At 43.5% G+C, this 12,702-nt stretch overlaps 1 protein-coding gene across 1 annotated transcript in view; it reads left to right on the top strand.

Moving 5' to 3' along the window:
• Positions 1 to 12,702, top strand: part of LOC147685343 (LITAF domain-containing protein-like) — a 334,366-nt gene that overhangs the window by 320 nt on the left and 321,344 nt on the right. The gene's annotated exons all lie outside the window — the stretch shown is intronic.

Here is a 12,702-nt window from a genome sequence, read left to right as displayed (position 1 = left end):
AAAAAACCCAGATCGAGAACGGAAATCTAAGGAGTTAAAAATAACTGCACCTGTTACATCCGCGGTGACTCCCGCAGTGAAGCGGACTGAGCCGTAGTCTCTCCTCCCGGGTTGAATCGGTCAGTGTGTCATGCATGTAACGTGAATAATTCCGGGCAGAGGTTGCTATGTTTATAATAACTCACTTTGCTCTATATAGCGCTTACTAGCACACGCTTCAGTTGCGTCTGTCTTCGTGCACGAACCTGCTGTGCTCAAGGGGGGCGGGGGGCGGTGTGTGGGGATATCAATAAACTGAAATCACAACAGAACCAATGTTACCCCCCCCCCCCTCCTCCATCTATACTGGTGATCGGTACAGACTGCCAGCTCTTTGCCGTCCTGCTTGGTCCGCCTAGTGCCATGAAGGGGGGAGTCTTGCGGCAGGATAAAAATAAATGGTCCGGAGAGCAGGGAATGTTCTGCCTTTCCCAAGGGAGTGCCTTATAATTGTGCATACTTGGCAAAGTGTCCATTGCGATTAAGCGTGGCGTCGTATTTATCTAAAAATAAATGACTATGAATGAACAGTTAACTAATGGACAACGTTACCTTGGACAGTGTGAGAAGTTGAAAGGATCAGTTTGTATGAATTTGCCTTTCAATTGTGCGCGTCCATCTGTAGAACATATGTATTTTAATGTCCAGTCGTCTTCAGATCCCCCTTCCTGCCCCAGTAATGATGACAGTGCTTACAGCACCCCCTACCTTCCTGGATCTGTAGCCTCGACCCATGATGAAAGCCCAGCACCTCCCTTGTGGGTGGGTGAGCGGAAGGGACTAGGAGGGGGAAGCATGGCGGCTGGGGTTTGGTGAAGTTTTCGGGGACATTTTAAAGTTTTTGGTGGCCCTGGGCCAAACATATTTTAGGGGTCCACCTGTTCGGAACAGCTTTGAATTTATGATCCAATTTCAGCTCTTTCATGCCCTATTTGGCCAGGGTCAGATTGGCCGTGTGGGCAATAAGCCGGTGCCCGAGGGGCTTGCGGCAGAGGCCAGCTAGTGGGCTGTTTTTTTTTACGTCTGTGGATCAAGCAACTCCAGATACCCGGGCTGATTGTTCCACTAGACCGATGCGGCTGCAGGTGAGAGGGGGTCTGAGCAAGCCGCATATTATGACTATTAATTATTATTTGCAGAATGACAATAGGGCGGCTGGAGAATGCACATGATGTGGTGTTCCTCCTTTCATCCAGGGTCTCAAAATGTGACAGGGAGTCTTTGAGAGAGGGACGTCTTTTGAGCAGTGCGATAAAGAAGTCTTCAGGAAGACAAGCCTCAGGTGCCTGCTGCCAGTTTTCTCAGGTTGAGGATAGGCGTTTCATTCAAATACTGTGCAATGGAATGAGAGAAAAAAACACAGAACCACAAAAGTTTAAAATAACTTTGCAATAAAAAAAGTCTCAATCGAAAAGGATAAAAAGAAAACACATGTATTTCAGCAGTATTGCCGTAAAAAAGAAAAACTTAATTCACCCTCAATCCTGGGGTGAAAGGGAAGAAGAGAGAGGAGAAAGGAGACAGAGACCAAAGGAAGCGAGAGACATGGAGAGGAACGGAGAGATAAATTGAGGGAGAGAGAGGAAAGATTGGGCGAAAAGAAGGGTTGAATGATAGACTGGTATAGAGACAGTGAAGAAGGGAAACAAAAGTGGAAAGGAAGGAGATGGCAAAGGTAGAAAAAGAGTGAACAGTGAATGATGAAACAAAGAGTTAATGTTGAAGAGGATGTACAAAGTTTCCTTGCCAGTGAGAATACGGAACAGGTGGATTAGTGCCCAAAACACACTTCTTAGTTCTCTGGCGCTTCAGGAGTCTATGGATGGATTTTAATGTTGGTGGACACCTAGAGGGAATGCTGAATCTACAGTGGAACCCACCAATAGCGTTTCCCCAAAAAAACAACAGATAGTATGGTAAAGGAAACACCAGTTGAAACTCCTCTGCGTTTAATACTTCCTCCAGAAGTAGGTAGTTTTTCCATTCCCACCCAACTCAAAATCAGGGTCTGTATCTATCCACTACAAGAGCTAACACAAGGTCCATCCTCTTCCCTTAATCACCTTTGGATGACAGCAGAACTCTAAGTACTCGCAAGGACCAAAAATCAAATAACTTTCTTAGCGCCGGGACACCTCCCCGAGAGGTAGCTGTTCGCGCTATACAAGTATCAGTATTATTATTATTATTATTATTATTTCTCTGGAGAATTGTGGTGTTCTGCAAATGTTGAGGTTTGCTAAAGCAGGTAACTACTGAAAAAGTAAGCCAATAAATGGAACACAACAGAATATAAAATTAGGTTTAGTTCAGGACACACTGGAGTTCAAGGGATGGATGAAATGACAGTGAGTGAGATAGAAAAGCACAGCAGAAGAAAGGTAGAATTTGCAAGACAAAAAAATAGAGCTGAAGTAAAACTCAAAATGGAGACAGAAATTGAGAGAGTGGGGAATAAATACACTGGAGTTAGAAAAAGAATGAAGGGAAGCATATATGGCAGAGGAGGGAGAGAGAAGGTAGATTTAGAGACAGAGGAAGAAAGTTAAAGAGGGAAGGAGATCGGGTGAGGGAAATAAAAGAAAAAGGGGGATCGAGACAAGGAAAAAGATGGAAAATGTGAGAGAGCGGAAGAATGGGAGGGGGAATGGTAAAAGGAGAGAGTAAAATGGATAGAGGGAAATGAGAGCGAGGGTGAGGGAGGGAGACAGAGAAAGAAACATTGGAATTATAGCTGGAGAGAGATAGGGAAACAGAATAGCCAACAGATGCACTGGCTGAGAAGGAGAGAGTGATGGTGAAATTAGGGAGTAAAGAAATGATGTAGAGAGATATGAGTGTGAGAAAATGAAGAGAAAGACTGCATGTGTGGGTCAGCAAAGCTGAGGAAGGGTTGAGATAGAAAATTAAATGAAAGGCTCCAATTGGAGTTATTTCCTGTAGCATGTCAAGCAGATTCAGATCAAGTTCCTTATTACAACACAGAAGTCATCAAGTACCAAGCTGTCTTACACCCTCAAGATATCACATGCTGAGAGGAATCTCTGACAAAATATCGATTACAAAAATATCTACCTACATAAATATCGCAACAAAAATATCGATTGCAAAAATATTGACATGCTGTCTCTACAAGGTAAGTACAAAAATAACAAAACAAAAAAATATCGATGTCAAAAATATCGTTATTAAAAAAATATAGTTTTTTTAAATAACAAAATATGTAATATAAATAAAATAATACCTATAAATGTAATAAACATAGTTAAAATATTTTATAATATTTAAAATTACGAATTAATACATAATTTAATAAAAACATAATAATATAAATATAATACATAGTATAGACTTCTTTGATACTAACTTTTCAAAATAATTTTAATAACTTATAAATAAATGAAATATTATAAATTACAAATAAATGTACACACATAAAATAATAATACAAATAAAAATTAATAAAAATGTAAAACAAATTAAAAAAGAGTAAGTAAATGTTGGATAGCGTAGGGGTAAAAATTGCTATTCCAACTCCAGAGAGTGCAACAGTAGGGAAAGTGTTGGGTAGCGTAGGAGTAAAAATTACTATTCCCACTCCAGAGACCCGTAGTGTAGCTCCCTACACCTCACAATCCTCGCGGGAATACCATTCCTGGTACTCAACCTCGGGTGCGTCACGTTGTCCCAAGAGAGCAGCCGCTCTATCTCGAGAACTGAGGGGGTGCAAGGGAAACGCAGGACACCTTCCTCTGGGTGTGCTACCACTTTCCCTTGCGGAGTCTGCGGGAATGTCAAGCCTGGCTCTCCACCGCGTCTCTACGCATGGATACCCCAAGGGAGCCCCAGCTCAACCTTGAGATTACAAGAGTTCTCAGGGGTTGCAGAGACGCTGAAAACACCTCCTGGCGTGCGTCTCTGTGAAGCCTCCAAGGGAGCGCCAAGCCTGACACTCGACTGCGAGAAATCTGGTGAAAGCGTAAGAGAGCAGCCGATCTATCTTACCTTACCCAAGAACAGTTTGCGGTCACGGAAAACAGCAATCTCCGAGATCCACTGTCTCTGGAACTCCAACCAAGACTTGCACCGGCAGGATTCAAAATATCCGACGCTCATTCTCCGCCATGGGCATCTTTTATGGGTTGATGTTACCGCGCATGCTCCGCGCTCAGCCTTCTGGTCTTGGTAGTCCTTTCCAGCTCTGTCCTCCACCGCATTCGACGAAGGGGCGGGAGCAGTTCCTGAAAATAGCGTAGGAGTAAAAATTACTATTCCCACTCCAGAGAGTGCAACAGTAGGGAAAGTGTTGGATAGCGTAGGGGTAAAAATAACTATTCCCACTCCAGAGAGTGAAACAGTAGGGAAAGTGTTGGATAGCGTAAGGGTAAAAATTACTATTCCCACTCCAGAGAGTGCAACAGTAGGGAAAGTGTTGGATAACGTAGGGGTAAACATTACTATTCCCACTCCAGAGTGTGCAACAGTAGGGAAAGTATTGGATAGCATAGAAGGTAAAAATAACATACTTATAAATACATTAATAATTTAAAATAATACACAAATTAATTATTAAAAAATATATAAACTATTTACAAATACCAATACAGAATTATTAAAAACATGATTAGCAATACATAATTAAGTAAAAATAAATTAATAATAAATACCAATTAATAATAAATTACAAATGATTAATTAACAATAATATAATTAACAAAACAATGAAATTAAAATAAATTATTACTTAATTACATTTAAATGACTTCCCACCCTATTCCCCTATAAACCCATAATCCGCTACATAACATAATTATCAATTAATCAATTAATTAAAATTAATTACCAATTAATAAAAATTAAAAGACAATTAATTAAAATTAATGTATATTTCCTAAAAATTAATAATTAATTTAGTATAATTAATTTACTTCACACCCTATTCCCCTATAAACCCATAACCCGCTACAGAACATAATTATCAATTAATAAATTAATAAAAATTAATTACCAATTAATAAACAGTAATTACCAATTTATTAAAATTAATGTATAATTCCTAAAAATTAATAATTAATTTATTATAATTAAATTACTTCCCACCCTATTTCCCTATAAACCCAGAACCCGCTACGGTACTAAAATACAAAATTTACTTAAATTACATAAATAAAAATTAAATATATAATAAATACATAATAATATACATTACATCATACAAAAATCGATATTAGTAACATCGATGTTACTAACATCGATATTAGTTAAATAGATATTACTAACATTGATATTAAACATATCGATATAACTTACCTTCTATATTTTGTTCCTTCGATATTTAAACATTGACATTATTGTATGTCGATATTTAAAACTCAATATTTTGTCTGCCTACTGCTGAGAAGCCTCCATGTGACACCCAAAAGGGAGATCAATGAAATCCTTAGATATGTACAACCATTAATGCCTGAGGTTTAGCAAAGAGTTTTTCGACCACCTAAAGATTGGCAGAAGATTCGGGGATCCTCTGAGTTATCACGAATGTCCGTGTTCAGAAGGTAAGCAAGAAGGCTTGGCTGTAAAACTGAAAAGGAGTTTTAATAGCCCGAGGGACCCTCAGGGGCCTAAGGTTAGTCGGTGCTTCGATGAACAATGTCCCTGAGAAGGAGCTTCTGCGCCCATGAATAGGGCAAGGAGCCGAAAGTAAATGACAGTGAGGAACATTGGGCAACAGATGGTATGCAGGAGTCATTGGTACAATCAGGAGCCTTTAAATCCTGAGGCTTTGTGGACCTGAGAGAGAGCAGGAAGCTTCATTCTTATTTGACTTTTTAGTCATTGTAAATTTGTAATATTTATTTATTTATTTAGTTATTTTTTTTAATTTTTATTTTTTTGTACATTCCTTGCTTGCTGTGTTTGATATTGTGTTCCTGCCTTCTATGTTTTTCCCTACCTCCTCTTGCCTACTGTGTTTTATACTGTGTCCTGCTATTTTTGTACGTCCTATTTTGTAACATTTCTCTCATGTAACATAACTGGTTCTATTGTACAGCGCTCTGACACCTTCGGGTAATGACTGCGCTTCATAAAAATGCATTAAATAAATAAATAAATAAAGGTGAGCTGTAGACTGAGGCAAATATTCACTCCCAATGCCCACTGAGAGTAAGAAGGCATTTTAAAGATCTGGTGCTGATTATATGCAAAGCAGCAAAGGAATTAATCGGAAATCTGGAATCCAAAAGCACCAGAGAGTGAGCTGCAGCCTCTGAGATCGGAGGTTGAGCAGTACGCTCAGTGGACCAAAGACGGGAAATGGGCTTAGGGGACCTATTGGAAAGTGAGTAGTTTATGCACCAATTGAGAGGGCGTAAGAGCCTGAAGTTCTTGCACAGAACCCGTGAGTCCTTGAGGTGAGCAGAAGACTCGAGGATGACAATGAACCTCTGGGCACACGTTGGTTAGAAGTGACTGAGAAGCCCTAAGGATGACCATGAGGGTTAGGTCCTGACAGGGGATTCAGAAATCCCAGGGTGAGCAAAGGCTTGCAAATCTAAGCGAGAGTAATGCGTTCAGGGACCTGATGGTGAGAGCCTTATGGACCTGAAGGTACGCGTCAAAAGGCAGATGGGTGATTTGTGATGGATTAATGGTGTTTCCAGTCTTGGATGATGCTACTGGCTTTTGAAACTTTAAAACGGATAAGTTATCACAAATATCTCCAGAAAATGAGCTCCTGATGATAACAACACAATGATTATTGAAAGGTAGCTATCTGCAAATGTAGGCCGCTCTTTTTTGGCAGCTTGGGCCAATTTTTCATCTCAATCTGACTCTGCAAGTTACTGACAGTGCACTGGTGCTCTCGTTCAGTTCTAAATGTATTTACATTTAATTTTCAGGGATAGTGCCAATATTTGTAACACAGCAGCAGCTCACTAATATTACTGAAAATAATTTCAGCAACACCCTCCCATTTCACATATGAGAGGTCCTGTTTTGATCTAAAATAAACTTTTTTTAATGGATGTTGCATAAAATATAAATACAAAAATGTTCTGCAAATGTCTGTAATAGACTCTTTCAAATCACCCACATTAAAAATACATTTAAAGAAAATGGTTTTTAAGCTATCTGTTTAAGAATTAATCACGATCATCAGGGCAAGACTCTGCTGAACAGAGCTGGCTCTATCACCGGCCCCTGGAAAGGGCCCACTTTGCCCATGCCTTAAAATGTATCTGGATGTTTTAGGTTTATAAGGTCCAGTGGTGCACAGGGAGTGCTCAAACCTCGTTTTGTAAGAGCTGGAATCAGGATAGCTTGAGGAGGTGATCAATTTCTGTGTCGAAGCCTCTCAGACAGTGTAACTGTCTGGTCTTTTAACAACATCTTGGGGAACTGAACTCTAGTCACCCGATTCTACTCTGCACCACTGTACTTTACACTACTGCTCTCTGCACGACTCTACTCTACACCACTACACTCTATGCCACTGCACTCTATGCCACAGCACTCTACACCAGTGCACTCTACTCTGCAATACTCAACTCCACGCCACTCTACTGCACTTTATGCCACTGTACTCTGCCTCTCTCCATGCCACTTTAATCAATTCTATAACCCTGCACTTCACGCCTCTGCTCTCTACACTGCTCTATTCCACCCCACTCTACTCTACACTACTGCACTCTACCATGCACCGTTACACCCTACCCAGAACCACTCCACTGTATGCCACTTCACTCTACTCTGAAGCAAACTGCTTTATGCCACTGCGCTCTACACCACTGCACTTTACGCCACTGTACTCTAATATTCACCACTCAACTCAATGCCACTGCACTCTACGCCATTCTGCTCAAGGTCACTGCACTCTACCTCAGTGCACTATACACCACTTTACTCAAAACCGATGCACTCTATGCCACTCTACTCTCCACCACTGTGCTTTACAACACTTCACTCTGGGCCACTTTACTCCACTCAAAGATACTAGACTGTACAACACTCAACTCTATGATGCACCACACTATTAAAAACGACTCCGCTTTGCGACACTCTCCTCTACTCTATGTCCCTACACTCTTCAACACTCTACTCCACTCTATGCCACCCTACAACACAAGGACTTGAAAGAAGAAGAGACTGAAAAGGAAAGAAGGAAAGCTGAAGAGAAACAAAGAAAAAAGTAAGAAAGCAAGAAAGGAACAAAGGAAAGTCGAGGTGAGAAAGAAAGGCACAAGGAATGTAAGAAAGGAGAGAAAAGAAAGCAATGTGAAAAGGAAGGAAAAAAGAAAAGAAAAGAAGAGAGAGGAAAAGAAAGAAAGAAAGAAAGAAAGAAAGAAAGAAAGAAAGAAAGAAAGAAAGAAAGAAAGAAAGAAAAAAGAAAGAAAGAAAGAAAAAGAAGGAAAGGGAAAGAAAAAATAAAGAAAGGAGTAAAAATAGAAAGAGAAATTGGAAAAAAACAGAGAGGAAAGATATTTGAATATTACGATGACCTCAATGGGCGGTTCACAAAGGGCCTCCTCACTTGCTGTGGCGGTTGGCGACATTTCAAACTGACGAGGTGAACAAACAGGCTGTACAGAAACACCCAGGCTGGTGCTGTTGAGGTAGGCTCCCTTTCAACACGCACAATGCTTCTGAATGCTCCAGCATGTTTTAAAACCCACAAGCCTCTGTGGTACATAAAAAGGCTTTCCTGCGGCTCTCACCAAGTCATTCTCTGGCTAAATTGCATATTTTTCCAAAGAGCAGGATGAGAGTGTCTTGTCGGTTTGTTAATACAAAATGCTTCCTCCCCAGGGCCCTCCTAGCAGCAGTGAGAAAGAGATGTTTATAAGCCTTGTGTACAAAGCAGGCTCGGCTTGTGTGTAGTCTGCCGGTGTAGTCTCCCAAGCAGTTATGTGTGTTGGGTTAATGCACCAGCTGCAGAGATGTGTAGCCGGAGGCTACATGTAGTCATCATAGGTAAACAGATGCTTCACAAGGTCTAATGTCACTATGAAGCTCATAGGCTGCAATGCTTAGCTGGACTCATCATGGCGTAGCCTCCTCGCACCCTGATGACGAGCCCAGCTCGTCACGTAACATGCGTTTTAAAAAATCTCAGGGCAGGAGCAGAATTCTGCTAGCGCGCATGCGGATAAGAGGGCAGGCTTAATGTCCATGCTGCCCGAAGTAGTAACCTATAAGTGCCTACGTCGGGCACCACCGAGACAGTTGAGAGGCTGAGGTCTCTGCAGAATGCTGGCCAACGCAGCATTCCTCTCATCCAAGGTCGACACGACCATGCATTTTATAGAAATTCCATAAAAAAGAGGATGGACTCTCGGGCCAGTGGGTCCCAACCCATTAACATTAGAACATTGAAGCTCGAGGTAGAAAGAAGTAAAATGCAGATATGTTTCCAAACACTAACACTGCCCTCTACTTGAAGAGGTGCAGATGACAAATATCTCCATCTATATAGTAGCTCGGCACTCGTTACTTGTGCCAATAGATTCTGTCTCTCTATGGTAGCCCCATCTCCCTAAACTCTGTCCCCCCACACCCCCCCCTGCTTTCTCTCTAACAGTTTTACTCCCTACCCACCTGCCCCCATGCTCCCGCCAATCTTTTTCTTTCTCTGTCTCTAGCAATATCTTATTCCAACAATCCTGGCTCCTTCCATCTTCCTCTATACACCCCCAGGCTTCCCCCACCCTCTCTCTCTCTAACAATCCCTTCTCCCTACACCCCTTCCCCTCCCAGCTCCCAATTCCCTACACCCTCCCAGCTTCCTCCACTCTCCACTCCGTCTCTCTCTGACAATCCCTTCTACTTACTGTGTTACATATGCACAGACTCTCTTGATCATCTATATATTCCTCACGGTTTTGAATCATCAAAAAAGATTATGTCCATATTCTGTGGGAGGTAGTATGTCCAGTGACTTCATTGGTGTAAGTGTCTTGTAATTGATGCCCAGACTTCACTCCTCTGCACGCACGTGGACACAGATTGCCTGCTGTATGCTAAGACCAAAGCAGGCCTTGCTGTAGGACAGCACCAGAGTCACCCCAGGGCCGGTCAGTACCATCTGAGGGCATATTCAGAACTAGCTCCCAGAGGCGACATCACTTGTAATCACCCTTCTGCGTCCCATTCAACAACCGCTCCAGTGCAGTCCCTGTACCACCTAAAACCACCTCACTACAAGACAGTGGCGGCCAGCACGGCTAACGGGTGGTGAGTTGGGCTCAGGAAGTATATACGGTGGGGGCGATATGTACATTTTTACAAATAAACACTTACCCTAGCCGCCTGATCCCGCATCTCTGCTATGGCTCTCTTCTGTCAGACTCCAGGAACAGGAAGCACAGCTAGGCTTCCCTGACTAATCACAATGCTGAAATGCAGCGTTGTGATTGGTCTGAGCGTCGTAGTTCGACGCTCAGCCATCAAATGTTTACCTGGGAATGTTCTCCACGCAGGCTGTAATGCAGCCTGCGTGGAGAACTGGGAAAGTGCGCCTGACTGTTTGGCTGGTCCCAGAGGGCCGGGGAAATAGTCATGTGCTTAGTAGTGGGCAAACCACTCCTCCCCTGTCCTGCTCTGAGAGCACCTCAGCAAGTGAGCAAGGGTCCATTACCACCCCCTTTTGTGCCGCTTTTGGCCGCCATAAGTGTGGAAGGGTATGCTCAGACGTGAGTCCCTTGCTCACTTTGCCACTGGATTCAAGCAAGCCGGGCTGAAGACGGCTGGAATGCCAGAAACCGGTCCTCGGAAGCTTGTTTCCGGTCCAGGGAAGGCATGGCTTGGCAGTTCGGGCTGGACTGTTCCCATGAGGCACAGGGTCAGACTGATTTGCATATAACCATGTCTGAACTGGGGTGGCAGAGTGGGCTAAAGAACGGTGATGGATTAAACCCAGATCTTTTGACTGGGTGTGAGTGTTTGATTGGTTCAGATGCTCCGTCCATTACCACCCCCTTATGTGCCGCTTTTGGCCGCCATAAGTGTGGCAGGGTATGCTCAGACGTGAGTCCCTTGCTCACTTTGCCACTGAATTCAAGCAAGCCGGGCTGAAGACAGCTGGAATGCCAGAAACCCGGTCCTCGGAAGCTTGTTTCCGGTCCAGGGGAGGCATGGCTTGGCAGTTCGGGCTGGACTGTTCCCATGAGGCACAGGGTCAGACTGATTTGCATATAGCCGTGTCTGAACTGGGGTGGCAGAGTGGGCTAAAGAACGGGGATGGATTAAACCCAGATCTTTTGACTGGGTGTGAGTGTTTGATTGGTTCAGATGCTCCGTCCATTACCACCCCCTTTTGTGCAGCTTTTGGCCGCCATAAGTGTGGCAGGGTATGCTCAGACGTGAGTCCCTTGCTCACTTTGCCACTGGATTCAAGCAAGCCGGGCTGAAGACGGCTGGAATGCCAGAAACCGGTCCTCGGAAGCTTGTTTCCGGTCCAGGGAAGGCATGGCTTGGGAGTACGGGCTGGACTGTTCCCATGAGGCACAGGGTCAGACTGATTTGCATATAGCCATGTCTGAACTGGGGTGGCAGAGTGGGCTAAAGAACGGTGATGGATTGAACCCAGATTTTTTGACTGGGTGTGAGTGTTTGATTGGTTCAGATGCTCCGTCCATTACCACCCCCTTTTGTGCCCCAGGCTGCACTGCAGCAATGGCCCCGCCCCAATAAAGCCACTTTATTACCATTTTATTTTCCACTTTGCTGTGCCTACAGCAAGGGGATGGACCCTCCTCAGCCCAAGTGGAGCAGCCGCCTCTGCGCACTTGTGATGGAAGCCCCGCAGATGTGGTGGGGGTCCCGCAATGGATAAATGCAATGCAGAGCTCCAGCCAGGACTTAGGGGCCTCTGCTACCAGTGCGGAGGCCCTTTGTGAATGGGGCCTAATGACTCTGAAGCAATACTTTTTCTGGGTAGGGGTCAGGTAGGTTTAGAAATAATGTGCACTGAGGCTTTTGTTTTCAGGCTTCTTAAGGGGAAGAAAAAGCACTCTTGCTTATTTAACAAGAGATTAAATCCTGCTCCTGCACCCTCAGCCTAACCTCCCAGAACTGGATTCATTGTGTTTTTAAGTGCAGCATCAGAAGATGGGCATAAAGTTGAACAGTTTGGAACTGCAGGCAGTGAGATAAGCCAACAGAGCCTGCGAGCTACCAGTGCTCGCAGTCGACATGTGGGAAAAGACAAGAGGGGTGAGAGGATCGAGCCCAGGAAATGGAGCAAGTCAAGACCGAGCTGCTGATCTAAACTGACCATGCAAAACAAACTGGGTTGTTTCTGCGAAAATTGCATAGATCCAGTCCAGAGCTCTGCCTCTCACTCCCACCCCCAGGGCTCATTTCTGACACAGAAGCCCATGGTCCACAGTATTGAATGCTGCAGAGACATCCAGGAGGGCTAATGATTCTCTCTCAGACAACCTTCTCTTTCCCTAATTTGTCCTCATGCTTGTCTCGGCACTCTCTTTTTTCTTGATGCCTTGTTTCTTCCATTCCCTTCTTTTGTTCGTTCTTACTTTGTTCTTCTTTTGCACATGTTCTGTATGCCTTGTTTCTTCCATTCCCTTCTTTTGTTCTTTCTTACTTTCTTCCTCTTTTGCACATGTTCTGTATGCCTTGTTTCTTCCATTCCCTTCTTTTGTT

This window comes from Lissotriton vulgaris, chromosome 10 (genome assembly GCF_964263255.1).
Source record: "Lissotriton vulgaris chromosome 10, aLisVul1.2, whole genome shotgun sequence".
In the NCBI taxonomy this organism is placed as follows: Eukaryota; Metazoa; Chordata; class Amphibia; order Caudata; family Salamandridae; genus Lissotriton; species Lissotriton vulgaris.
The sequence above is the reverse complement of the archived record's forward strand: the minus strand, read 5'-3'. Positions and strand labels throughout refer to the sequence as shown.